The sequence below is a fragment of the Entelurus aequoreus genome, linkage group LG21 (assembly GCF_033978785.1).
Source record: "Entelurus aequoreus isolate RoL-2023_Sb linkage group LG21, RoL_Eaeq_v1.1, whole genome shotgun sequence".
NCBI classification, from domain to species: Eukaryota; Metazoa; Chordata; class Actinopteri; order Syngnathiformes; family Syngnathidae; genus Entelurus; species Entelurus aequoreus.
Genome location: NC_084751.1, coordinates 28352122 through 28379525, shown reverse-complemented (window position 1 = coordinate 28379525; position 27404 = coordinate 28352122). Strand labels below are relative to the sequence as shown.

The 27404-nt window shown below is 38.7% G+C and overlaps 1 protein-coding gene across 3 annotated transcripts in view; it reads right to left on the bottom strand.

Annotated features, from left to right (window-relative positions):
• Window positions 1-588: 588 nt before the first annotated feature.
• Window positions 589-27404, bottom strand: part of mbd2 (methyl-CpG binding domain protein 2) — a 90271-nt gene continuing 63455 nt past the window's right edge. For 2 of the 3 annotated variants that reach the window (XM_062031362.1, XM_062031363.1), the window contains exon 7: window positions 589-1031. The gene's annotated coding sequence lies outside the window, so the exon portion shown is untranslated. Of the gene's footprint in view, window positions 1032-8156; window positions 8283-27404 lie in introns of all 3 variants that reach the window. The other variant, XR_009823657.1, reaches the window with a different exon arrangement.

The window sequence follows — 27404 nt, the reverse complement described above, 5'->3', positions numbered from 1 at the left end:
GACATCTTGCTGTTGGCTGGGGGGGCTCTAGGATCTGGGGGGGGCAGGTTATCTCTGGTGTCCTCTTGTTGGATAAGGAGGCCTGCTTCCCTTGGGGGCTTGCACAATCGGTGGGGTTGCGTGCTGGGGCCTTCACCATCTCCCACCGGGGCAGTGCATGTAGAGGTTGCAGGGATGAGGCCCGCTGCGAAAGGACTCTCGAGGCTGGGCGGACTGTCCACTGGGGTTCTGTGCATGTCTATGGTTGATGGGTCTTAGGTATGGGGACCTGCTCGGCTATTATTGACAGAGAACACCACATGACGATTTACCGGGATTGGTTGGAAATAGGGCGAGAAAGAGGGATTGAAATGCAGCAAAATATGTTGAGAACGATCATTTCTTTGCAGGTTTGCATAGTGCTGGATCGCTGAGATAATGGTTCATGTGCAGGAGTTGCAGGAATCTACTCATGAAATCTTATCGAAGAACACATTTGTGTCAAATATTCATCGGATTCATTTTGATGTACTTTAACGTAACTTAATTAAGCGTGTGTAAAATATTATAGACCATACTGAGAAAAAACACCAGACAATTATGAATATAATTATTTATTTACTTCAGCCCAAAACATGTACACGACTGTCAACATATAAAATGTGCATTAAATAAGACTACTCTATTTCATTTCATATTGATGTAGAACCCTGATTTTAGCGGAATAAAACAAAGAAAAAAATATTTGTTAGCAAAAGCCGTCCAGCAGTTTGCAATTTTAGATGACATATTAGATATATTTAGATATTGCACGCTCCTTGTGAGCGATCAACAAAAACGTAAAAACAAATACAGCACAGAATTTTGAAAACGGACTTATGTATTCTGTCGTTACTTGTCTCTGCTGGTGAACTTTTATCGTAGGACATCCAGGAAATTATTAATTAACGGGAAAGTTACAGAATTAAAAAGATGATCATGAAATATTTTTTGTTTGCTTTGGGGTCCAGATGAAGATGAAGATTAACCTGAGGTTGGTGAACAGAACAACTCTGCAAACAGAAAGAAGACAAACATATGATTTTATGAACTGAAATAGCTTAATATTCAAATTTCAAGACATTTTACAAAATTGAAGGTTTAAAAATCTGGAAAATAATTATGTTAATAATTAACAATAACAGAGAAGGAAACAAATATGATTGCACTTCTACAAGCACTGCAATTACAAGAAACTAGTGCAGTGTTTTTCAACCTTTTTTTTCATTGAAAAAATTCTGAGGCACACCAGAAGCAGAAATCATTAAAAAACGAAACTCAGTAGCCGATAGACAATAAAAAGTTGTTCTCGCAATTGTTGGATATGAATTTAAACCATAACCAAGCATGCCTGTAGCTCTTCTCTCAAAGTAGGTGTATTGTCACGACCTGTGACATCACGCCTTGAATTTTTTTGAGTTTTTTGGTGTTTTTCTGTGTGTAGTGTTTTAGTCCTTGTCTTGCGCTCCTATTTTGGTATTCTTTCCTGTTTTGTTGGTATTTTTTCTGTTGCAGTTTCATGTCTTCCTTGAGCGCTATTCTCTACACCTGCTTTGTTTTCGCAATCAAGACTATTTAAGTTGTGCGGACGATTTTCTTCTTTGTGAGGACACTGTCGATTGTCATGTCATGTACGGATGTACTTTGTGGACGCCATCTCTGCGCCACACACTGTAAGTCTTAGCGGTCGTCCAGCATTTCGTGTTTTGTTTACTTTGCAGCCAGATCAGTTTTAGTTTCGTTTTATATAGCCATGCCTAAGCTTTAATGCCTTTTCTTAGGGGCACTCGCCTTTTGTGTATTTTTGGTTTAAGCATTAAATAACTTTTTACCTACACGCTGCCGTCTGCATGCTGCCACCTACTGATATGGAAGAATATAACATGGTTACTCTGCCGAGCTCTAGACAGTACAGACACTCAACAACGGTACATTATTTACGGATTACAATTACTTGGGTGCAAAAAATATTTTTAACCCAATTAGGTGAATTTACATAATCTCCTACGGCACACCAGACTGTATCTCACGGCACAGTGTGCCACGGCACACTAGTGTAAACATATCTGAAAAAAATATATATTCATAACTTAACCAGGGCCTGGAAATTGCGTTTTAGAATTCAAGTATTTTTTTCAGGTTTTTCATGACCGTGAAAACCCTGTATACATACATTTATTTTGCTACATCTTTTCTTCTCATCTTCATGTATTAATTTAAAACATGGGTGTCAAACTCATTTTAGCTCAGGGGTCACTTGGAGTAAAATCTATTCCCACATGGGCTGGACGGGTAAAGTCATGGGATAATAACTTAAAAATACAACTCTGACAACTTCAGATTGTTTTCTTTTTTTTTACTTTGGCCCAAAATAGAAAAAGCACATTCTGAAAATGTTCATTTAACAAAGTATGCTCTTGACAAAACATTTCAAGTTAGTTGAAAATTCTGAGGAAAAAATTGTTAATGTTTCAAAAACAAAATGAAAAACACAATGAACTTAAGACTACATCTCAATGTATCTACAAAGCAATTATACTTTAAGTCACAGCTCATCTCGGATTAAACAAAAAACTAAATAAAGCATAAATAAAAACTCTATGTATCAGTTATCTCATTTGTCATATCCACATATTAATCCTGTGCTAAGTCAACAAACCATACAAACGGACGTAGAAACTATTCAAGAGGGTTGAGTTACTCCCTGCCTTCGAGGCATCACTATCGATAGAAAAATAAAAGCTGTGCATTGTGTGAACAATTTCATAAAAACATAAATAAAAACTTAAAAGACTGACAGTATTGCAGTAAATCACACACTGTTCACTTTCTTTAAATTTGCACAGAAGACAATAATTTTCACAGAACGATATCAATGTGCTGTGTCATGCAGCATTTTAAGTGGGGTTACCAGATTGTTTATTTTACTTCTGTTTGTTTAATGTTGGGTTGAGGGGGAGGAATCACAGCCCCGCTTTACTCTGTACCTCTTGCCTGGTATAAATGTGACTCTGATTCCATCTGTTCGGTCACCATTATTCATTATCTTATTTAGCGGTGGGTACCCAGTCATGTTGCTAGATATGTGTTCTACGTCCCGAACTCAATCAAATCTGAAAGGACGTAATACACTCACTCTCCATGCATCCCATAGACACACCTCATGTTTCTCATGAAACAACCAAGGATTGTTGTCTTTTTTTTTTTTTTTACATAAAAATGTTTATTTGTTTGCATCAGCACTTTGCTTGTCCTTGCTTTGTAATTTGTTGTTTGTACATGCCTAAAAATATGTCAAGCTGTTTTTAAAAGCTGTGGGTAAATTAGAACCACTGAATACGCATCATAATCCGATTAGTCGAATAATTGTTATTAGGGATGTGAATTGATAAGATTTTTCCATTTCCGATTCTGCTTAACGATTCGGTTCTTTAATAGTCCTTTTATCAATACTTATTTGGAAAGAAAGTGAAGAAAAGGTGGATTAGCCTCAATTTTGTTTAGCTTAGAGATAACATGACCTTACATAGCGTACAGTGAGGTCACATACGTAACATAGAAGGAAACTATTTTAAAAATTTAAAGATACATGTAATAAATAAATATTCTTCTGTAGAATTGAACAAAATAAATCCTGTGGTAATTACACAATATAATGTAACATTCATGTCAAGCCTTTATTGGTTATAATTTTGAAGATTGTGGCTTACAGTTTATGGAAAGCTTATATCGAAAATCTCAGAAAATGTGGGGTTTCAAAACATGTTATCCATCATCATCAAAATGATAATAAAGACTTGACATACCTCACTTTTGCATACCGCATGGTTGTCCCTATACCAATATTTTGGTACCGATACCAAAATGTATTTCAATACTTTTTCATAATAAAGGAGACCACAACAAATGTTATTACAGTGGAACCTGGATTTAGAACCTGTCTATTTGCGAACTTTTCGATTCATAAACTTTTAGATCGAGCCAAGTGTGCCTCTGTGTGCAAACCACGTCTCTGTGTACAAACGCTTTATTCAGCCATGCTTGCCAGACAAAACACAGGTGCTCATCATCGCAGCGTAGTGCTTTCTGCACAGGGGATTTCCTAGTCACGTCTCAGTGCTTCATTCAATATGTGTGCCTTTTGTGTGATTTTCCCTATTTTGACAAGTTTTATCATTTTTGCTAACTCAATATAAATCCCCAAAAGCCAACAGACAACTGTTGGAAAAAGGAGGAAATACCTGTGGAGTTAAAAGACTATTTGTGAGGAGGAGCACTGTACTTCTGTTATATACTGAACAACAATATAAACGCAACGCTTATGTTTTTGCTCCCATTTTTCATGGATTGAACTCAAAGATCTAAAACTTTTGAAATTATCCACCAAAGACCTGTTCCTCTCAATTATTGTTCTTAAATCTGTCTATATCTGTGTTAGTGAGCATTTCTTCTTTGCCAGGATAATCCATTCCACCCCACAGGTGTGGCATGTCAGGATGCTAATTAAACAGCATGATTATTGCACTGGTGTGCTTTAGGCTGCCCACAATAAAAGGTCACTCTGAAATGTGCAGTTTTGGTGGGGTTTTGGGAGTGCGGGGGGTGTCAGAAAAGCAGTCAGTATCTGATGTGACCACCATTTGTCACTGCCAAATTCTCTGAAATGCCTTTGGAGACGGCTTTTGGTAGAGAAATTAACATTCAATTCATGGGCAACAGCTCAGGGGAACATTCCTGCAGTCAGGATGCCAACTGCACGCTCCCTCAAAACTTGTGGCATCCATGGCATTGTGCTGTGTGATAAAACTGCACATTTCAGAGTGACTTTTCATTGTGAGCAGCCTAAAGCACACCTGTGCAATAATCATGCGGTTTAATCAGCATCTTGATATACCACACTTGTGAGGTGGAATGGATTATCTTGGCAAAAAAAAGCTCACTAACACAGATTTAGACAGATTTGTGGACATTATTTGAGAGAATAGGTCTTTTCTGTATCTAGTAAAAGTTTTCGATCTTGGAGTTCAACTTATGAAAAATGGGTGAAAAACAAAAGTGCTGCTTTGATATTTTTGTTCAGTGTAGAAGCACAAGAGCTCACACGCACACACGGAATGGGGTGAATGCTTCTTTTTTCTGCTCCTTGTGGGTGGATTTTACTTTCCTAAATGTTTATCATTGTAACAGTATGGTTGTTAAAGTTAAGTAGTGGTGTGATTTTGAATGTTTGTGAGGGCACCATAGTGTGTGTGTGTGTGTGTGTGTGCATGTTGGCAGAGCAGCGTATACAGGACAGTTCAGCTTGTTGTTTTTGCTTGTTGTTAAATAGAAAGATGATCCATCACTCCCTTATGTTTATTTGATACACAGTACTATACTCTTTACGTTGTGTTCAAAGTGTACAAACCTTTACTAAAATAGGGACTTTTATCGAGGCTGGACACCATTATGTATGTTTTAAATTTTTTCTTATGGGGAACCCTGCTTCACTATACAAACTTTTTGATTTATGAACACTGTAAATCAAGGTTCAGTGGAACCTTGATAATATTAGCTTTAACAGAAACTCTTATGATACATTGAAAATGTGTTTCTTATTGCAGTCAATAAACACTTCTGGCATTAAATAACTGTAAACACTTCTGTTTAAGTAGTAAGTAAGCAAACGGGTACATAGCCTACAGGGAGGTCACATACGTAGCATAGAAGGAAAAAAGGTAATTTTTTAAAGATAAATGTAATAAATAAATATTCTTCTGTAGAATTTAACAAAATAAATCATGTGGAAATTACACAATAATGTAACATTTGGTAACACATGATTTTAACTTTTTACATTCAAAGTGAGCTATGTCAAGTCTTTATTGGTTGTAATTTTGAAGATTGTGGTTTACAGTTTATGAAAAGCTCATATTGAAAATCTCAGAAAATATGGGGTTTCAAAACGTGTTAGCCATCATGATCAAAATTATAATAAAGACTTGACATACCTCACTTTTGCATACCGTAAGGTTGTCCCTATACCAATATTTTGGTACCGATACCAAAATGTTTTTCAATACTTTTTCATAATAAAGGAGACCACAAAAAATTGTATTACAGTGAAACCTGGATTTAGAACCCGTCTATTTGCGAACTTTTCGATTCATAAACTTTTAGAACGAGCCAAGTGTGCTTATGTGTGCAAACCATGTCTCTGTGTACAAACGGGTTACAAAGGCTCCTAATTTTGCAGCTGATGCATGCAGTAACATACTGTGTCATAGGATACCCGGAAACACATGGATTGCGGTGGATCCAGCCCGTGACCCCTGCGCTTCACGCCACCTGCCTCCGTCATGTACCGCTGGCCGCTGCACAGACGCCATCACGGTGTGGACCACGGATGCCTCCGGCCGCTGTGCCGCAACTCTCCACTAGCTTGCGGGGAAACAACTCTACGTTTGTGTCTGCAAAATGCTAGGTCTATAGCTAACAAAACACATCTCCTGAACGACCTATTCATGTCCCGCAAGTTGGATTTTATGTAAATGAAATGAGATGGGGTTTTCTGGTGCTGTTCTCGGGTGGTTTACTTCTTATACGGTAACTAGTAATCTAACGCGTTATTTTTTATATTCAGTGACTCAGTTACTGTTACTACATGATGCGTTACTGGGTTATTTTACGTTATTTTTTATGTAGTATCGGCTAATAACAGAAGATCTGAGTGTGTTTTATTGGAGAGTTGCAGTGTCGTCCTTCTGATATTTATTTAAACTCTTGCGACCGCAATTCAACAGCATGCAAATATTAAAGGCATCCATACTGCAACCGTTCATCATGAAATAAACCTTTATGCTGATGATGTATTATTTTTCCTACAAAATCCACATTCTTCTCTTTGAGACACAATCTCACTCATTGATCAATTCAGTTCTATTTCAGATTACTCCATCAACTGGTTCAAATCTACTGTGTTACCTATTTATTTTGACTTTCAGAGCACCTCATCGATTCCACTGCACAAAGGGATCATTAAATACCTGGGTATCAACATTTTCTCCACATTGTCAGATCTGAATTGCTTGAATTACTCCCCAATCTTAAAATCGATTGAGGATGATCTGGCGCATTGGAAGACACTGCCCATCTCACTTATGGGAAGGATTTCTACTGTGAAAATGATTTTCTCGCCTAGGGTTAATTATCCCTTTTCAATGATTCCCACCAAACCTTCTCAAATTTGGTTTAAATCACTAGACTCACACATCAATCAGTTTCTTTGGAAAAGTAAACCAGCACGAATCAGCCTTAAAACATTACAAAAACCCAAGGAATATGGGGGTCTAGAACTCCCAAATGTTTCCAATTACTTCCTTGCAAATAAAATACAATACATATAAACTGGATCAATCCCAATTTATTAGATGATTTATGGTTAGAGATTGAACAATCACTCAGCCAGGAGATCTCAATTTCTAACTTGCCCTTTATAAGCCAAATTCTCAGAAAACACACTGCTTAAAAGTATTAATATGCGCACTACCTTAACAGCTTGGTGGAAATTTTTTAAAATAACTGGGTCCCCGCTCACTTCCTGCAAATTTACGCTTATTTGGAATAATCCTGATTTTCTGCTTAACAAAAAACCATTGAACTTTCCAACATGGTATGATAAGGGAGTCAGATGCCTTGGCGATATCATCAATGGAAACATTTGTATGTCTTTTAAAAGTTTCATAAGACAGTGTGCAATAAATCCTAACAAATTCCTAGAATATATACAAAACAAATCTGTAATCAGTGCAAGAATCAACAAAACAACATGGGAAAGTAATCCCACTACCGTTAAATTCTTCAAAATATCTGCCCCAAAGCTTTATCCAAATTATATGCTTTATTATCAAGAATAGATAACACAATAGGTATCCCAACTTCCAAATGGCACTAAGACATATCCACAAGCTGTGACCCAGATTTCTGGAAACAAATATGCCTCAATACTTCTCGCCTGATTAAGAATCCAAATTTACGGCTGATTCAGCTCAAAATACTTTACAGAATACATTACACCGGTCTAAGAATGTATAAAATGGGTTAAGCTGACTCTAACATTTGTGTACACTGCTCAGATAATGAAATAAATAACTACTTACACTCAATGTGGTCCTGTGCGCCTGTGAATAACTTCTGGCGTGGAGTGTGCGAGAACCTGTCATTAGCCTTAGAGATTCCCATTCCCATCTCCCCCTCACTCTGCCTGTTGGGTGATCTCTCCGCAACTGATTTTGATAAAAACAAAACACACCTCCTTATCAACGCTCTAGGCATCGCCAAGAAAACTATTCTCATGAATTGGAAATCAAAAAATTATTTATGTACAAACCTTTACAAAAACATTTTATTAGATTATAGAGTTGTGGCTTCTTCCTACTCATTTTCGAACATGTTGCAAAGACAAATGTAAATATTTAAGTTATATGATGTATCCCTTGTAATTGTAAACATGTTCTAAATAAACCTATACCAAACCAAACCAAATAATGTGTTATTGATAACAGCATGTACGATTTGGTTCCCATGTGACCTAAATTACTGCTTATTATTCAAATACAAAAAATAGTTGTGGCAACATCCTGTAATGTAGTATGTAAGCAAACTGAGCGCACGCACAGTGTGGTTTGTAATGATTTTGGCACAGTTTTAACATTGTATGCAGTTAAGATTGAGCTCCACAGACTCTCCCTAGCAACAAATGAAGGTGCAAATGCAAATTATTTAACGCTTCACCTTTGCGCTCCCTCAGATGATCTGCGAGGGTTGCCAACACCACACATAATCTGTAACTGCCATGTTGTTACACTATGATCCGGTTCACATTATATTATTTGGCATATAAATAAAAGAACCAATTCAAAATGGGTTCCAAAGGCTCCTAATTTAGCTGCTTACGTATACAATAAGATATTGCGTAATTTTTTGTCTTCTATCAAAATTATTCTTAATCTACCTGCTAATTTACTGTTAATAGCTGGTAATTTTCTGTTGTAACATGGTTCTCTCTACACTTTTGTTCAAATGTAATTCACACTTATTTTTCAGTTGTTTGGATACTTAGTTTTGGGTAATAGACTTAGACTTAGAATAAGTAATACTACAAAATGATATTGATCGTTTACAACGTTACTGTGGGGGCAGTATTGGCCATACCAATGCTGATACTGTTACTTCAAATTTTCTAAATCATTGAATTATTACATTTTTGATATTTAAATTATTTCCTTATTCCCTTATATTACATACAAAATGTATAATACAGTCAAAGCAATACCAAAGTAACTAAACAAAAGCAAAAACTACTTTTGGCTCTTATTTCCTGAGTTTGAAAACAATAACAATAAGGACAAAAAAATAATTTGTGATGATAAAAAATTGTCATCTAATTGCTGTAGTATTGTCCATAGACGAATACTTATACTTATATATATTTTCGCCTGCCCTTGTTGAAGAGTTGTAACTTAGCTGTTAGCTTTACTTTTATGGCATGGAGTGTGGCATGTTTAGCTATTTCTTGTCCTCTAGTCCTCCACTAATGAAGATACTTGTAACAAAGGCACTTTGGGCCCGATTTAGTAAAGTTTGCATGTATGAAAACACTTACAAAATTTAAAGTTGATCTATTAAAGTGGTGCGCAGTAGGAAATGTGTGGATGTATGTTGAAGGACACAAGAGGTTAAATTTTTTGAGTGTTATGATTGATGAAAATCTGTCATATAGATTATACACATGTTAAAATATCTAAAGCTATTGCTATTTTATTCAAAGTGAAGGAATTGCTTAATCAAAAAGCATTGTATATTTTGTATAACTCACTGATTGTTCCATACCTGATATGCTGTATTGAAGTATGGGCAGTGTCTGTAAAACATATTCAAATCCAATCTTTTTACAAAAGAGAAGCTATTAGAATCGTTACTGGAAATGCTTACAGGGAACCCACAAACCCAATATTCAAACAGTTAAACTTATTGAAATATAATATCTTAAAAATCATGTACAGAGCACATACAAAAATTGTACCAAACAACATTCAAAAAAGATTTGTTAAAAGAGAAAGTAATTATAATTTCATTGGAAGTAAGATCTTAAATTAAAGATTGAATTGAGATTTAGAACAGCAACAATGGAAAGAAGCATTTCAGGTGTACGTTTAGGGAACAAAACAAAGTAAATATCTTTCTGTATTTAAAAAAGATAAAAAATCATGATGATGACAATATTTTTGTAGAGGTCGTTCCCTACCCGTTCCACGGATACCACGTCACAGGAGTCAGTTGTGCCGTTTAACAAAGTTTTTAATCACCATGTGATTTAATGATAATTCTCTCCAGTACAATCTTTGCAGATGTCTGTCCCTCCGGTTTCTCCCACCCCTCTCCTCCCTGGCCGCTCACTGTTAAAGACAACAGCTGATTAGATTAACACGTACCACCTGCGAAATCTAATCACCTGCCAGCTGCGTCTCGCCGTCCCGCACATGCCCCGCCCCTAGTCGATGGTGCTCCGCCCTCAACACCATTGACTGAGGCGGTGACCTTTTTGCTCCTGCAGTGCGCTAATCACAACCTCCTCCCACAATTTTATTTGGAGTAAATTATTGTGTTCATGTTTTTTTGTACGTATGAAATATGTGTGTTATGAATATAGAAATATTGCTGTAATAAGTGTTATTCATTCGTGATTTATTGTAATGTTATGTTGATTGTTTTTTTTTGTTCGAATGAATGAAATAAAAAAAAAAGGTGAATTGAAAAATTAGGGGGAACATTAACCCCCGCTAATATTTGGGTTAATATCCCTCAGCAAGTTTCATCCAACCCGACCAGATGTTTTCTTTTGTATCTGACCGCAAGCTTCTGGCGTAATTGTGTCTGCATGTTTGACTTCTCTTCTTGGCAAAACTGGAAGAGGTTATTTTAATTGGTTTTGTTTTCCATCTTTGATGTGATGAGACTGATGTGTAATAATTTTTGCTAACGGGCAACTAACATGGTGGCTGAATTTGGGTCATCAAGTAGTCTACAAATAGGAAACCATTAAATGTTTACATATCACGGGCATTTGCACACTTTGAAGAATGCTATGTCATGTCCAACATTTCATAGGCCCTATTTGGCTTAAATGTACTTATACTCCATGCATCATTTTGCATTGAACTTTTCCTCACGCTCACCCTTCCAGGAAAGGAATAAAGGATACGAAGGACCCAGTCAGCCACTGGCTGTATTAAATGTGTGAATGTTCTACTAACAAGCCACTTCAGATGTCTTCCATTAAGGAATAACTTGGCCATTAACATATTAAAGGCGATCACTGAGGCTTTTTACCTTAGAACAAAACTATTGCTGTAAAACTCAAAATCACTTTTCGGATTGGCCTCTATGAAACACTCAGAACAGACAAATACATAATTTCTAACATTTTCTGCATTACAATTCAAGGATAAACACATGATTCTGTACAAAAGCAAATTAACCCATACGATGCATAGATGCATTTGTGTCTAAAGTTGGGGTGTAAAGGTTCGCCATCATCACGGTATGTACCACAGTAGCTCAAGGTTCGGTTCATTTTGGGTACAGTAAAGATGCAAAACTAAAAGTCTTAGCTTTTGTTTTATGATTTTTAAAATAAAACACCAATCTGCTGGCAGGTACATTTCCAATAAAAAAGTATCAAATAACAAAATATAGACAAAGCCTACATACATTTGAAGGATAGGGGGCAACTTTGATACATTTTATACAAAAATACAACGAAAAGCAATCCATCCATCCATCCATTTTCTACCGCTTATTCCCTTCAGGGTCGCGGGGGGCGCTGGAGCCTATCTCAGCTACAATCGGGCGGAAGGCGGGGTACACCCTGGACAAGTCACCACCTCATCGCAGGGCCGAAAAGCAATCCAATTTAGGTAAAAAAAAAAAATACTGTATTAATGGTTTTTTGCTATACTGTAGGTGTCCAAGCAAAATTATTGTAATGTATGATAATACATATTGTATTTTTACAAGCTGCACTTTGGACACTCATCGTTTACAGACATTATTTTTTAGGAAAATACTGTCACGGCGTGGGCTCGAACCCGCTTTTCTCCAGTAGCTGGGTCTGCCAGCATCGTTGGCAGCGCGCCGAGACACGCCTCTGCTCGCGCTGGCCGCATCACGCCCACATGCCGGCAAGGCTGTGGGCGATCAGCAATCAACACACTTGGGACTGATGAGGGCGAGCTATATATGGACCAGTGGACCCAAGGATCCTCGCCGGAACTTAACCATCCGTTCCCGTACAGTAAGCCTTATACATGCTTGATGCAGTCCTGCTCTCGCTCTGTTTTCCCCTCCGTGTTTCATTGCTGTGTCGTTCCTGCAGCAGATCCCCGTTCCTGTTTTCGAGCTGTGCGTCTCGTCTCAAACCCGCGTTTCCTTTGCTTCCCTGACTGCCTGTTGGATCTCGACCACCCGCTTGGACACGGACCTTCTTCGCCCCGTTTATCCCCCGACTTGCTGCTTGCCTCACGGACATCCCCCTGATCTTCCACCTCTCACTCATCACTTCTGGTAAACACTCAGCAATTAATTCTTACACATAGTCTTACACCAGGAGTCGGCAACCTTTACCACTCAAAGAGCCATTTTGACAAGTTTCACAAATTAAAGAAAACAATGGGAGCCACAAAACTGTTTTGAAAATTTAAAAAGTAATAACACTGCATACAAAGCTTTTTTTGCTTTGTGCTATGTTTTAACCGGGGGCCTCAGACATAAAAATTGAATGTTAGCGCGGCCCGCGAGTTTTAAATGAATGGCGCTAGCGTCATACTTGCCACCACTCCCAATTTTTCCGGGAGACTCCTGAATTACAGGGCGTGATGGCAGTGCTTTTAACGACCTCTACAGCCTGCTCTGACAGCGTACCTGCTCGGCCATATGTTGAATGTAGCTTCTGCTTGCACACATAAGTGACAGCAAGGCATACTTGCTCAACAGCCACACAGCTTACACTGACAGTGGACGTATAAAACAACTTTAACACTGCTACGTTACAAATATGCGCCACACTGTGAACCCACACCAAAAAAGAATGACAAACACATTTCTGGAGAACATCCGCACTGTAACACAACATAAACACAACAAAACAAATACCCAGAACCCCTTGCAGCCCTAACTCTTCCGGTCTACATTATAAACCCCCGCCAGTGGCGTGCAGTCACTAGAGGCAGGGGAGGCGGGGCCTCACCTGCCATCATGGAAAGAAAAAAAAATGTAAAAAGAAAAAAAAAAATATTAAATTGTTATATGTATCCAGTGATTATACTAAAGTTATTTTCCATTTAACTTCACCAGTTTTAGATTATTTTTATTTTTATTTTCACATTTGCCGTTCAAATACTGAGAAGAGACGGTGCGGTGATCAGCAGCCAGTTGAGGCACGTCACTCAGTTGTGCCTCAACATGGATTGTGCACAATGACTCGGCTAACTGCTGAGCTGCTGTGCAGTGAGACTGTATTGCTATATGAATTATATCAGCTAACTAAACTATGGCATAGTTTAGTTAGCTGAGGTATATAATGTACAGTGTATTTTGTCAAAAACTGTATGTGTGTAACGTATTTCTTGTGCTGAGCATTCATAAATCTGCTGCAAAAGACGTACTGGTTGAGGCTCGCAGTAATCCGGCCTCCTGGTGGTAGAGGGCGGTAGTGATCCCAGAGATCATTCCTCGGCCGCAGAAGAAAAAAAAAAAAAAGTTTGCAAGCGATTGTTTATTAAAAACATGGAGGATTACATATGTAAAATAAAACAGTTTTCTAAACTGGACTTTCAATCGAAGCAGGAGGTAATAATTAAAGGTAGACCAACGCCGGAGCTAAAAGGTTTGCTTTTGACTTCGGGACAGAAGACCCGTTCTTTTCAAACGGCGTGGTACACACGCAAAGGCTGGCTGTGTGGATGTCCAGCAAGAAATGTAAGACCATAATAATGTTTTTTTAATTAAATGTGCTTTTTTGTGTGCTACAGTTGTGTAAAGAATGCTGGTATGAGCTTTTAAACATAACCCGTTAACTGCTGCCAATCACATGGTGAATAAGATACTATTTAGGGTTCATATGTTTGTAAATCTGACTGCTGATGCAGTGCCTCACCAGACATTAACCTCACCGCACGCCACTGACCCCCGCTACCACCAAACCCCGCCCACCTCAACCGAAGCACGGAGGGGGGGGTTTGGTGGTAGCGGGGGTGTGTAATGTAGACTGGAAGAGTTAGGGCTTCATGGGATTCTGGGTATTTGTTGTGTTGTATTTATGTAGTGTTGCGGTGCGGAGGTTCTCCAGAAATGTGTTTGTCATTCTTTTTTGGTGGGGGTTCACAGTGTGGCGCATGTTTGTAACATAACAGTGTTAAAGTTGTTTTATACGGCTACCGTCAGTGTAAGCTGTGTGGCTGTTGACCACGTATGCCTTGCTGTCTCCTACATGTGCAAGTAAAAGCTACATACAACATGTGGCTGGGCTAACAAGCTGTTTGTACATGCTATAGAGGTCAATAAAAGCATTGCCATTAGGGCACGCCCTTACTTTAGTTGATAGGGTGAAAATCTGAGAATATTTTCCCCGGGAGAATTCTAGGAGAGGCACTGAGATCCGTAAGTCTCCTGGGAAAATCGGGGGGATCGGCAAGTATGCTGGGAAAATCGGGAGGGTTGGCAAGTATGCAGCTGAGCCGCATCAGAGTGATCAAAGAGCCGCATGCGGTTCCGGAGCCGCGGGTTGCCGACCCCTGCACCATACACCCCTTTGGGTTTTGTCACACTCCATTCCTTTGTTGTTGAGTTAAAGATATTGTTAATTATTTATTATATTATATTGTTTATATATACATATAATAAATACATAGAGCAATATTTCCCCCTTGTGGTTCTGTGCCGTCACAACTCCCTCCTGTATACATAACAAATACAACAGTAAGAATTTGAAGACTGTTTTATTCGTAGTAAAGTAAAGTTTATTGTTGGTTGAAGTGTCATAACCTGTCACGGCAATTCATACCTTATTTTGGTTTTGTTATAAACTTCCTATGTTCTGTGTCTTTTCCTGTCCAGCGCTATTATTTTGGTTTCTATTTCCTGTCACTGCACCTCTGACATGAGTGGAGGCTCCTTCATCTGTCTCTGATTGGCATTCTAGACTCAACTGCTCCTGGTTGCCAATCATGCTGCTATATATGTCCACTTAACAGGACTGGATCTTTGGAAATTACTTTTTGGACTGCTAAGTGTGCTTGTATTTTGTCAGTGTACATGGGCTACTCTTTTACCGCTACATGCCTGGCACTTGAGTCTTTATTGTCTGCAGTGTGAAGACAAAAGAGAGAGAATGGACGTATTTTGGCTTTAAACCTATTGCTAAAGGTGGAGCTATAAACACTAAAGCGCTGCTCTGCAAGTAGTGTTGTAAAAATATAGCTAGCTAATAGCTAGCTAGCAGCTAACGCCTCTCCGTAGTGTTTTAGCTACTTCTAAATCACTAATCATTGCTTCTATAGCAACAAACTACGTTTCTTACAAATATCATCCTTGCAGGACAAGGAATTTGCTAAACATGCTTTACTACACACCGTAGGAGGATACAATAGCTCGCAGTAAACGCTAACAGCAAGCTAGTGCTCCTGAATGTAAACAAAAGGGTGGATCTCCACAGATATCGATTGAAACGACATCAACTACAAGCGCCGCATCTAGTCAATACAAAAAGATTACATCTAGATTTTTTATTATCAAAAAACTTGTTTTCCTTTTTTTATTATTTATTATGTTTATAAATCCAGGAGATCCCTGTACACACGAGGACTCTAAATATGATCAATGTATGACCCTGTAAGAACTTGGTTTCGGATCGATACCCAAATTTGTGATATCACCCAAAACGTATGCAGTATCCAAACAAAAGAAGAATAAGTGCCTCTTACATTTTAACAGAAGTGTATATGGAGCATGTTAAAACAGAAACTAACCAGATATTAACAGGCAAATGATAAAATAGAAATAACAATCCATCCATTTTCTACTGCTTGTCCCTCATATTTTTTTGACGAAATAATAAAATGTAATATGACACAATATCACAAATTGTAACATGTTTGCTTACTAACTACGAAAAATAAATTGTTGTATGTTCACTTTGTTCTTTGATTGCAAAAACAAATGTATGTTTAATGTATAACATAATTTTTTTTGTTAAAATAAAGCTAGTAATGCAATCTTTGTGGTCCCCACTATTTAGAAAAGTATCGAGATACATTTCGTTGTCAGTACCTGTAGCAACATATTCGTAACGAGATAATCCTATCTAAGTGGCAAGTGCCCTGTGAAATCCTGTTTTTTTCAAGAGGAATTATTTTTAGTAAGGAGGTAAAATTGTGTCTTTACTACAAAAGCTTTTTTTTTTTACACTGAATTTATTTAACTCAATTTTTTGGATCTGAATTTTGTGAACTGAATTTTTGTTTCAAAATTCTTGTTTTAAAATGTAGTTTACAATTCAGTGTATTAAAATTCAATGTATGAAAATACAGTGTTAAAAAAAAAAACTATTACTTTGTAAAGGTACAAATTTGGTTTATATAGAGATTGAACTATTTTGGTCCCAATATTGATCCCTGTGATACGCCACATTTAGCGCTGTAGACATGTGTTCGCCTAATTTCACATATTGCTTCCTGTTAGCTTCTTACTCAGTTCAAGACCAGCCCTCTGATGCCATGCCGTTCCAGTGTTTTTATTTTTCTGATGAAAATATCATGATTAAGTGTGTCAAATGCTTTAGTTAGATATATATTACTAGCATATCTCCTCTGTATAAAAAAAAATTATTGTAATATGCATTTGCTTGTGTTTGGAACATTCAAGGGCACAATTGCAGTCAGTTACAGCATATTCCATGGGCGCACCTTCAACACACTAAAAAAGTGGGTTCCAAGCTATTATTCGGATGCTATTTGCGATGTGATGCAATCAGAACATATTTACAGCCACGACAGGCACATGGAGAGGCTGCTACAGAGGAGAAGGTGGCACTTCACCGTGAAGAAACAAGTAAGTTTTTCAGTATTGGAATATGATTGCAGGGCAATCTTTTCCCATTATCTATGTTTTAGCCATCAATAAATACAATTTGAATGTAGAAGAAGTACTGTGGGGTTGCAATGCATGCAAAGATGACATTTGTGCCATTTTGTGTTTTACACTACAGCATCTATTCAGACAGTAAGCAGTAATAGCAAACTTGCTGCTGAGAAACAGACTGAACATGTGTGTTATTTGTAACAGACTCTAGTCTGTTACAAATTTTCAATTACAAAGTATACAACATATATGTTCTATGGTAATACATATAAATCAATATCAGACACATTTTTGTCGGAATCATTTTTAAATACTCTCTAGACATCCTGGCCTATTCATCTGAAATAGTTGTCTTACATTGGCTGCAATAAAATGAGTGTTTAAATGTATTTTATTACTAACAATATCACGCTGCAAGAGAAAATAATGGATATTAATCATGGATATTAGCTTGAATGCTCATTAACTCACTTTCAATGCAGTTATATGGACTTTTTAGCAATAGATAAGTATAGTTAGTATAACTCTATTACTGGAATAGGAAGTAAGAAGTTATACTGTACATATATATCTGTACATATATTATACTCATGTATAGCATGTATACTTTACTTATATACTTTGATATCTAATTACAGTATATCATTATAAATACTCATTATATTAACAGGGCATAGTGAAAACTCAACATAGAGTTAACATTGAAAATGTTGGTCTTGTAATTTAACTAAAATCATCATAATTTCAAAGTTTCATACATCAACATACTGTATATATTTCAAAGTTGTTTTGTGTGTGTGTGTGTTTAATTTTCTTTCAGGATAATGAAGCAGTAGCAGTAGACTCAATGTTACAATCCAACAACCTGAAGACACATCCTCAGCTTCAACAGATGCTTGTGAATCTATCAAAGCTCCCCCCATTGATCCCGCTGACTGAAAACACCATTTGACCAATACAGTAAGAACGGAATTAGTTAGCTGAGGATCGTATGAGGTAAACTCAGACTTCACATTCCCTAAAAGAGATGATGGAAGAAGTCTCCATCACCACTACTTCCACAGACATTTAGTGAATGGAGAGAAAATTAAAGGCCTACTGAAACCCACTACTACCGACCACGCAGTCTGATAGTTTATATATCAATGATGAAATATTAACATTGCAACACATGCCAATACGGCCTGGGTTAACTTATAAAGTGCAATTTTAAATTTCCCGGCAAACTTCCGGCTGAAAACGTTTCGATATGATGACGTTTGCGCGTGACGTCAATCGTTGAAACGGAAGTATTCGGAGCCCATTGAATCCAATACAAAAAGCTCTGTTTTCATCTCAAAATTCCACAGTATTCTGGACATCTGTGTTGGTGAATCTTTTGCAATTCGTTTAATGAACAATGGAGACTGCAAAGAAGAAAGTTGTAGGTGGGATCGGTGTATTAGCGTCAGACTACAGCAACACAACCAGGAGGACTTTGAGATGGATAGCAGACGCGCTAGCCGCCGACCTCACCTTGACTTCCTACGTCTACGGGCCGCCGACCGCATCGGTGATCGGGTGAAGTCCTTCGTCGTACCGTCGATCGCTGGAATGCAGGTGAGCACGGGTCGTGATGAGCAGATGAGAGCTGGCGTAGGTGCAGAGCTAATGTTTTTAGCATAGCTCTGTCGAGGTTCCGTAGCTAAGTTAGCTTCAATGGCGTCGTTAGCAACAGCATTGCTAAGCTTCGCCAAGCTGGAAAGCATTAACCGTGTAGTTACATGTCCAGAGTTTGGTAGTATTGTTGATCTTCTGTCTATCCTTCCAGTCAGGGGTTTATTTGTTTTGTTTCTATATGCAGTTAAGCCCAATGCTATCACGTTAGCTCAGTAGCTAAAGTGCTTCACCGATGTATTGTCGTGGAGATAAAAGTCACTGTGAATGTCCATTTCGCGTTCTCGACTCTCATTTTCAAGAGGTTATAGTATCCGAGGTGGTTTAAAATACAAATCCGTGATCCACAATAGAAAAAGGAGAAAGTGTGGAATCCAATGAACCCTTGTACCTAAGTTACGGTCAGAGCGAAAAAAGATACGTCCTGCACTGCACTGTAATCCTTCACTCTAATATTCCTCATCCACGAATCTTTCATCCTCGCTCAAATTAATGGGGTAATCGTCGCTTTCTCTGTCCGAATCTCTCTCGCTGCATTGTAAACCATGGGGAAATGTGAGCAGCCCTTCCTCCTCTGACGTCACGCTACGTCCGGCAAGGCAAGGCTTCTTTTTATCAGCGACCAAAAGTTGCAAACTTTATTGTCGTTGTTCTCTACTAAATCCTTTCAGCAAAAATATGGCAATATCGCGAAATGATCAAGTATTACACATAGAATGGATCTGCTATCCCCGTTTAAATAAATAAAAATCATTTCAGTAGGCCTTTAAGACAATGTGGCTTATGTATTCCTCCAATTTTCCACCCATGCAATTTGCTATTTGCACATTTGTAGGTGTTAAGATATTATTTAATTCTCAGGGAAATTATTTAAATGGATTATATTTTTTTCTCCAGTTTGCATTTTTTTACTTTACATGTCAAATAAATAATTAATAATTGTCTAATGCTGTATATAGACTTTTCTCTGGAGATGGGGGGTAAACTTTTCTGGAGGGGTGGGGAAGGAGAGTTTGCTTTCATCAGGGGCGTCAAATGGTCAAATGGTCCATCCGCCCTGCAGACCCATGGCAAAAGGTGAAGGTAACGTACAGATTCTTCACAAACATGTATCATATGTTTGGTGCAAGGGAGCACCCATATAACGCTGCGAAAAACCCTGAAAACACATAAGATCAAGATAGGCTGCCTGAGGAAACCCGTGGTGCAACGCACCTGATAAGACGGAGGAGGACCCAGGCCCGGACATTCCCCACAGTGCCTGGAACCTCCAAGCACCACCGGCGCAACCCCGGGGCAGACCGTCGGAGGGGGGACGCGTGGCGTGGAGCGCTACCTGGACACAAGTCGAGGGACTGATCACCCTCGGCTGGGTCGCCCGGGAGAGGGTGTTTGATTAAGACCCGAAACAGCCTATGACCCCGGGAGAATCACTGATGATGTGTCCAGGTTGCACCGTAAGGTGTATTATGAAACCGATCCAGTATGGCATCGCCATTGACTTCCAGGAAGAGGCTGGATGACAACCTCGAAAGAGTGGTGACAACTGGAGAGACAGTTGACAGCCTGGAAAGACGGCAACCGGGGCAGGGAGGGGTAGCATCCCAAGCTGCAGCTCCCGCAAGGGAGCACCCATATAACGCTGCGAAAAACCCTGAAAACACATAAGATCAAGATAGGCTGCCTGAGGAAACCCGTGGTGCAACGCACAGGGCCAGTACCTTGTACGGCCCTGATGAGACGGAGGAGGACCCAGGCCCGGACATTCCCCACAGTGCCTGGAACCTCCAAGCACCACCGGCGCAACCCCGGGGCAGACCGTCGGAGGGGGGACGCGTGGCGTGGAGCGCTACCTGGACACAAGTCGAGGGACTGATCACCCTCGGCTGGGTCGCCCGGGAGAGGGTGTTTGATTAAGACCCGAAACACCCTATGACCCCGGGAGAATCACTGATGATGTGTCCAGGTTGCACCGTAAGGTGTATTATGAAACCGATGTTACATTACTGATGAGGTAGAAAACAAGCAACGCAGTGTTCAGGAGCAACAACCCACGGTAGATTCAAACGCATTGTTGGCTTGTTGTAACGAGTAGTGAAAACATACAATAAACAAACAAATGAAAATGTGGCTTATGTGGCTGGGCTGTTTATTCTTTCTACATTGATACAACAAATAATATAGCTACAGCTATTTTCACAAAATATACTGGAACTTGATTGTTTTAACAAGCGCAAAAAAAATACAACAAAGAATATCCTGGGGAGGTCCTCAAGCTCACATCATTTAGAGGACTTTGCTGCTCTCGCACTTAGCCCTTCCCCCTTACCTAGTGCAGAATTTGAACCCCACTTGATTGACACGACCGTGCAAAACAAAGGGGAAAGGGATTATACAAAGGGGTGGGGGAGTACTCGGATTTAACCTAACTTTTAGCATGCCTGACTTGGAGTAGGAAATAATTTTGTGTTACAAACTTTTGTGTGATGCTTTTTCTTATTTGCGATTATCCCAAGCTGATTTATTTATGCATAGCAGCTGAACACTGTCAACGTGTCATGATTACGACGTTCAGCTCGATAAAAAAAAATTCAGATAGCCGTATCACTTGTCCAGAATATTAAAGGGGAACTGCATTTTTTTAGGAGTTTCGCCTATTGTTCATAATTGTTATGAGAAACAAGAACACACAGGTTTTTCTTTTTTTTTAGGATTCTAAAGATGTTAAAAATGCTCGCAAAATGCGGCTAATGAGAGTCTCAATTGTAGCCGTCAAAGCCCTCTAAAACAATATATATATATATACACGTTAGGTCAGGAAAAAACACAGAGGCTATATCATCCCTACAAACCTGTTTCGCAGGTTTCCCTGTTTTAATCAAATCCCCTGCTCGTCGAAACAGACTTGTAGGGAAGATATGGCCTCTGGGTGTTTTTTCCTGACCTAACGTATATTCCGCTGTACCCCGGTATTGAGCACTGTATAACGGATAAACCACACAAAACCTTAACTATATATATATATATATATATATATATATATATATATATATATATATATATATATATATATATATATATATATATATATATATAATTTAGTAACTTTTATAACAATATGTAATATGTACAGTATTTACCATACTAGTCTTTTCAAGCATTAGCATTTGCGCCTTTATTTTTGTTTCCATAGCAGCGCACTTCCGACTTTCAGCAAAAAATGTGTGTTCCTCCTTCCGGAAAAAAAACGTGTGTGTGTGTTCGAATTAAAGCTGGGCGATATATCGAATATACTCGATATATCGCAGGTTTGTCTCTGTGCGATATAGAAAATGACTATATCGTGATATCCGAGTATACGGGCATTACACTACAGGTTTTTCTCACTCTTTCTTATCTCTCCTTCTCACAGAGACATAAAACAAGCGCACCTTCTTACATACGTCACATACTGTCGCGCATGCAACGTCATGCGCCCTCCCGGAGCAGAGAGGTAGCGGCATCGGTAACGTTATCTGTCGCAGGTGATGCTAGCGGAGAGGTGCGAGTGGTAATACGAGAGAGAGAGAGAGAAGGTGCGAATCTGGTAACAAATGAAGGAAGAATGAATTCCCAAGAAAAACAGCACAGGGTCCATCGTCTGGCGGTGGTTTGGCTTTAAGTGGGAAGATGTTGAACAACTATGCGGCAAAAGCGTTGCTACAAAAAGTAGCAGCACTGCTAATTTGAAGCATCATTTGAAAAGTCACCCGCTAGAGAATGAAGAGTGCTTGAAACTCTGCATGTCAACATTTCCGTTCGGTGCCACACCCACAAAATGCCGAAGCAACTATTTCCAGATCAACGCCGTATGAAAAAAATAGTCAACAACAGAAGGAGATAACGCCCGCAGTAACCTACCACGTAGCGAAGGACATACACTATTTGAGTTCCTATTATGCAGCTCATTTTTATCTGACAGTTATTGAAATATCTTGTGTGACATCATGCACAAATGTGCACTTTATTTTTTTTAAACTATTGTAGTGCACTTTAATTTAGTGTTGTTTTGATATGTCATCTTAGTGACATCATGCACAAAAGTGCACTCATAGCTTGTTTTAAAATGTCTCTGACAATCTTGCACTTTCTGTTTTGGAAATGACATGAATGTTTGTGCCACTGCTTAATAACTGTTAAATAAATACACTTTTGGTAAATTGACTTAGTTGTGATTTCCCTCTCTGCATGAACGTTTAAAATTAGCATATATTAATGCAGTATGAACAAGAATGTTTTAATGTAGACACATAGAAGCATCATACTTGTGTGATTATATGCATCAAGTTTTAATTCAAGGCTAAGGCAAAATATTGAGATATATATCGTGTATCGTGACATGGCCTAAAAATATCGAGATATAGTTCGGATCATGGCAGACTTAGTAACAGACAATGAAGACAACTCTTTTGGGACAAATGAAGATTCACAACCTTGTCTTTTTGAAGCTTAATATACGGAGGATGAACTACTAGTTATAGAAGTGACCAGAGAAGAGAGTGTGAAACGCTGGAGTAGACGGAAGCTGAGAGAGTGAGGTCGGCGTGACTTGACGCTGTAAATGTGGAACTTGAAGCCAAACTACAAAATATGTTGACCGAAAGGTGTAGTTTTTTTGCAAATTAGAATGCAAAAAAACAAAATGGCATATGGCAAAATTCCAAAAAAAGTGCACTTCCCTTTTAACAGTCCAGCTGGACCAACCAAATTAGGAACATGTACCAAAATATACCGGTACATGGTTTTCATCCCTAGTAATGAGTGCAGCTCGCTAGAATACAGCATTGTATGGTAACTTTATAATCGTATAATTTAAAAGAAAAAACTATTCATTTGTCTATACATATATTGTTTATTATAATACAGATTGATGTATTGCTTGGGATTGTTGAAAAATACATGAGAAGAGGACCTAAAAAATGTTGGCATATTAAAGAGCCCTTTTCTTATTTGACTGATGCATGTTGTTTTTTGTTTTTTTATTATCTTTTTTATTTTATTTTATATATGATTCTAGTGGGTTACTTGTTTGTTGGAGATTAAAAATAACATTTGATATCTGTTTAATTGTATTTCTGAACTGTATATGTCAAAATACCAATAAACAAAATGTTTTAAAAAAGGGCCCCTTTACTTTAATACTGTCAACATTGGCCCTTAATTCATAGTTCTGGACCTAAAAATTATGTCTAAACTTAAAATGTCCCCCAAAATACAGTCAACACAGAAGTGATTCTGTGATTTTGTTATTCTTATAGCCAGACCTTTAAGAATGGCTATAAGAATACCAAAATCACATAATTTTTTGAAGAGCTAATGAACCTCATTGGATTACAGAAAGGATTTTAGGCTTGTTTTCTAACGAGTTTCAGCACATTTTAGAATGCCAGATTTTAGCTCCAAAATGTGCTGACGACACCTACAACAGAATAGAATAGAACGCTTTGTTGTCATCAAACATGAGAGCATAGCGAAAATACAGGTGTCTACTCTGAAATAAAATATAAACAATAACATGTTGAAAATCCCAAAATCCTATTACGAACAACTATGAAAAACAGAGTAAACTATTGGGACAGATTCAATATTCTAATGGTCCACGGTAAAAAAAACTGTTTTCAACTCTGTTTGTCCTGCTCTTGTTTGACCAAAATATCTCCCCTGACAGCATCAGGCTGAACAAGTGCTAACCAAGATTGAGAAATGTCCTTCCTGTCTACAGCAGAGCAGGCAGCAAACCACACAGTTATGCAGTACATCAGTAGTGGCTCAATGGTTGCCCCATAAAAAGACACCTGCAGTTTCTTCTCAAGTTGGCGTCTCTGCCCTGCCCTTTAGACCGGTGCGGAAGTGTTAATAGTTCATGTGAGGTCCTTTGAGATGTAAGTTCCCAGAAACCTCAAGGAGGCCACAGTCGCCACACATGCTCCATTTACTACAAGTATAGCATGTTCCCCTCTCGGTCCCCTAAAATAATGACCATCTCCTTGGTCTTTGTAGTGTTCAGCCTCAGGTTGTTATTGGTGCACCACCTTGCCAGCAATTGTGTTTCCTCTCATTAGGCTGTTTCATAACGCTGCCAATTAGCCTATTCCCAGATGCATGTATTTGGAGATGGGAGGAAGTCGGAGTACCCCAAAAGAACCCACACAGTCAAAGCTAAGTACTATAGTTTAATGTTTAGCATTTTGTTCCCTTACTGTACCCAAAATGAGACAAATTATGACATCAAAACCGAAGTATGTACGAAACCGCGAAGTTGGGACACCATTACGGACGGCGTGGCTTGGTTGGTAGAGCGGCCGTGCCAGCAACTTGAAGGTTCCTGTTCAATCCCCAGCTTCCGCCATCCTAGTCACTTCCGTGGTGTCCTTGAGCAAGACACTTCACCCTTGCTCCTGATGGGTTGTGGTTAGGGCCTTGCATGGCAGCTCCCGTTATCAGTGTGTGAATGTGTGTGTGAATGGGTGAATGTGGAAATAGTGTCAAAGCGCTTTGAGTACCTTGAAGGTAGAAAAGCGCTATACAAGTATAACCCATTTACCATTACGCCACATTGTCCATTGTTTTACTTTTGTAGTAGGCCATTGTTTCTGTATCTCAACATTTTCTTGACTCTGTGTTTGAAATAATTTCCCGTTTAAGACCAACAATCCCCCCGCTCGCCCTTAATTACTTGCTAATAATTAGAAAATTCTGATGAAAAGATCAACTGAGGCAATTCAGCTGACTGACAGCAGAAATGTGTACTCAGTTGTTATCAGCCTTGTGAAAGGCTTCTTGAAGCAGATAATTCACGACATCCACTAATTACGATGAGCTGCGACATGCTGCAGGAGTCTGAATCAGCTTCTTTTGGATTTAAAGGATACACAGCCAATAATCTCTTTCACACACAAGCACAATGAGCGGGAATATTTGAAACTGTGTTCCTATCAAAGTGTCTCAGTCTTTTGTCAGTCAGCAGCCGCAATCTTAGTCTGGATCAGATAAAAAGGCCAGCCGGCGTATTAAAAAGAGCATTTACTGACGTCTCTTTGAGTCCCCACTTCCATCTTGTTACAAGGAAATATGATATTAGCTGTATTCCAGTATTTAAAACAAAATAACACAAGGCATCACATGTACAACACGGGTGTCAAAACCTTTTTTAATGAGGGCCGCACATTTAAAATATTAGTCAATTTTTTGTTGGCGCGGCGGATTGATGCAAGACAAGGATTGGACTACTTTCCCAGGTCAATGTGTATTACAGGACCAGAGTGTATCATGTGCTTTAGTGTTGGAATTGTAAAAAATAAGCGATGATGTCAAAGCACAAAGATAAAATACAAGCGTTTATTATGCACAATACGAGACGGAAACTTTAACTAATGCAATAATTTTTCTAAACTTTAAAAGGGTCATATTATAATTGTTTTTTCTACATTTAAATCACTTCCTTGTGGTCTACATGTGAGCCTCACCATGGATTGCGGCGTTGCGCAATGACTCGGCTAACTGCTGGCCTGCTGTGCAGTGAGACCGTATTGCTATATGAATTCTATTATACATTTCCATAGTTTAGTTAGCTGAGGTTTATAATGTACAGTGTATTTTGTCAACAACTGTATGTGTGTAATGTATTTCTTGTGCTGAGCAATCATAAAACGGCTGCGAAGACGCACTGGCTGAGGCTCGCAGTAATCCCGCCTCCTGGTGGATAATGCACTCCCGCCGTAGAATGCACCCCCTGACGGGAGTGTTATATCAACTAAAGCCCACACTTAAAGTGTCCACGTTCAAGATTGAATCTATTTTAAAAAGTTATTTAATAAGAAGCCAAAAAGTGCAAAAGCAATAATGTTCGTGTTGGAGGAGTTGGGAATGACTGAAATATGAAATCCATGCTGCAGTCTGCAGGTGTACCTAATGTTGTGGCCCAGCAGCGTCGCATGGACTTCATTTATAAGTAAAGGTAAGACCATAATAACGTTTTTTTTATTAAATGTGCTTTTTTGTGTGCTACAGTTTGTATGTGTAAAGTTAAAGTACCAATGATTGTCACACACACACTAGGTGTAATGAAATTTGTCCTCTACATTTGACCCATCCCCTTGCTCACCCCCTGGGAGGTGAGGGGAGCAGTGGGCAGCAGCGGCGCCGCGCCCGGAAATCATTTTTGGTGATTGAATCCCCAATTCCAACCCTTGATGCTGAGTGCCAAGCAGGGAAGAATGCTGGTATGAGCTTTTAAACATAACTCGTTAACTGCTGCCAATCAAATGGTGAATAAGATACTCTTTAGGGTTCATATGTTTGTAAATCTGACTGTGATGAAGTCAGTGCCTCATCAGCCATGAACCTCACCGCACGTCACTGATATATATATATTAACACATTGCTACTTTTGCCGTAACTTTTTTTTAAATGCTGTGGCAAAATCAGGCATTTTAAGCTGCAACAATCAAAAAACAAAAAGGCTGTAAAATCTTGGCCTGATTATCAATTTCATCTATTTATGCAATAAAAAAGTA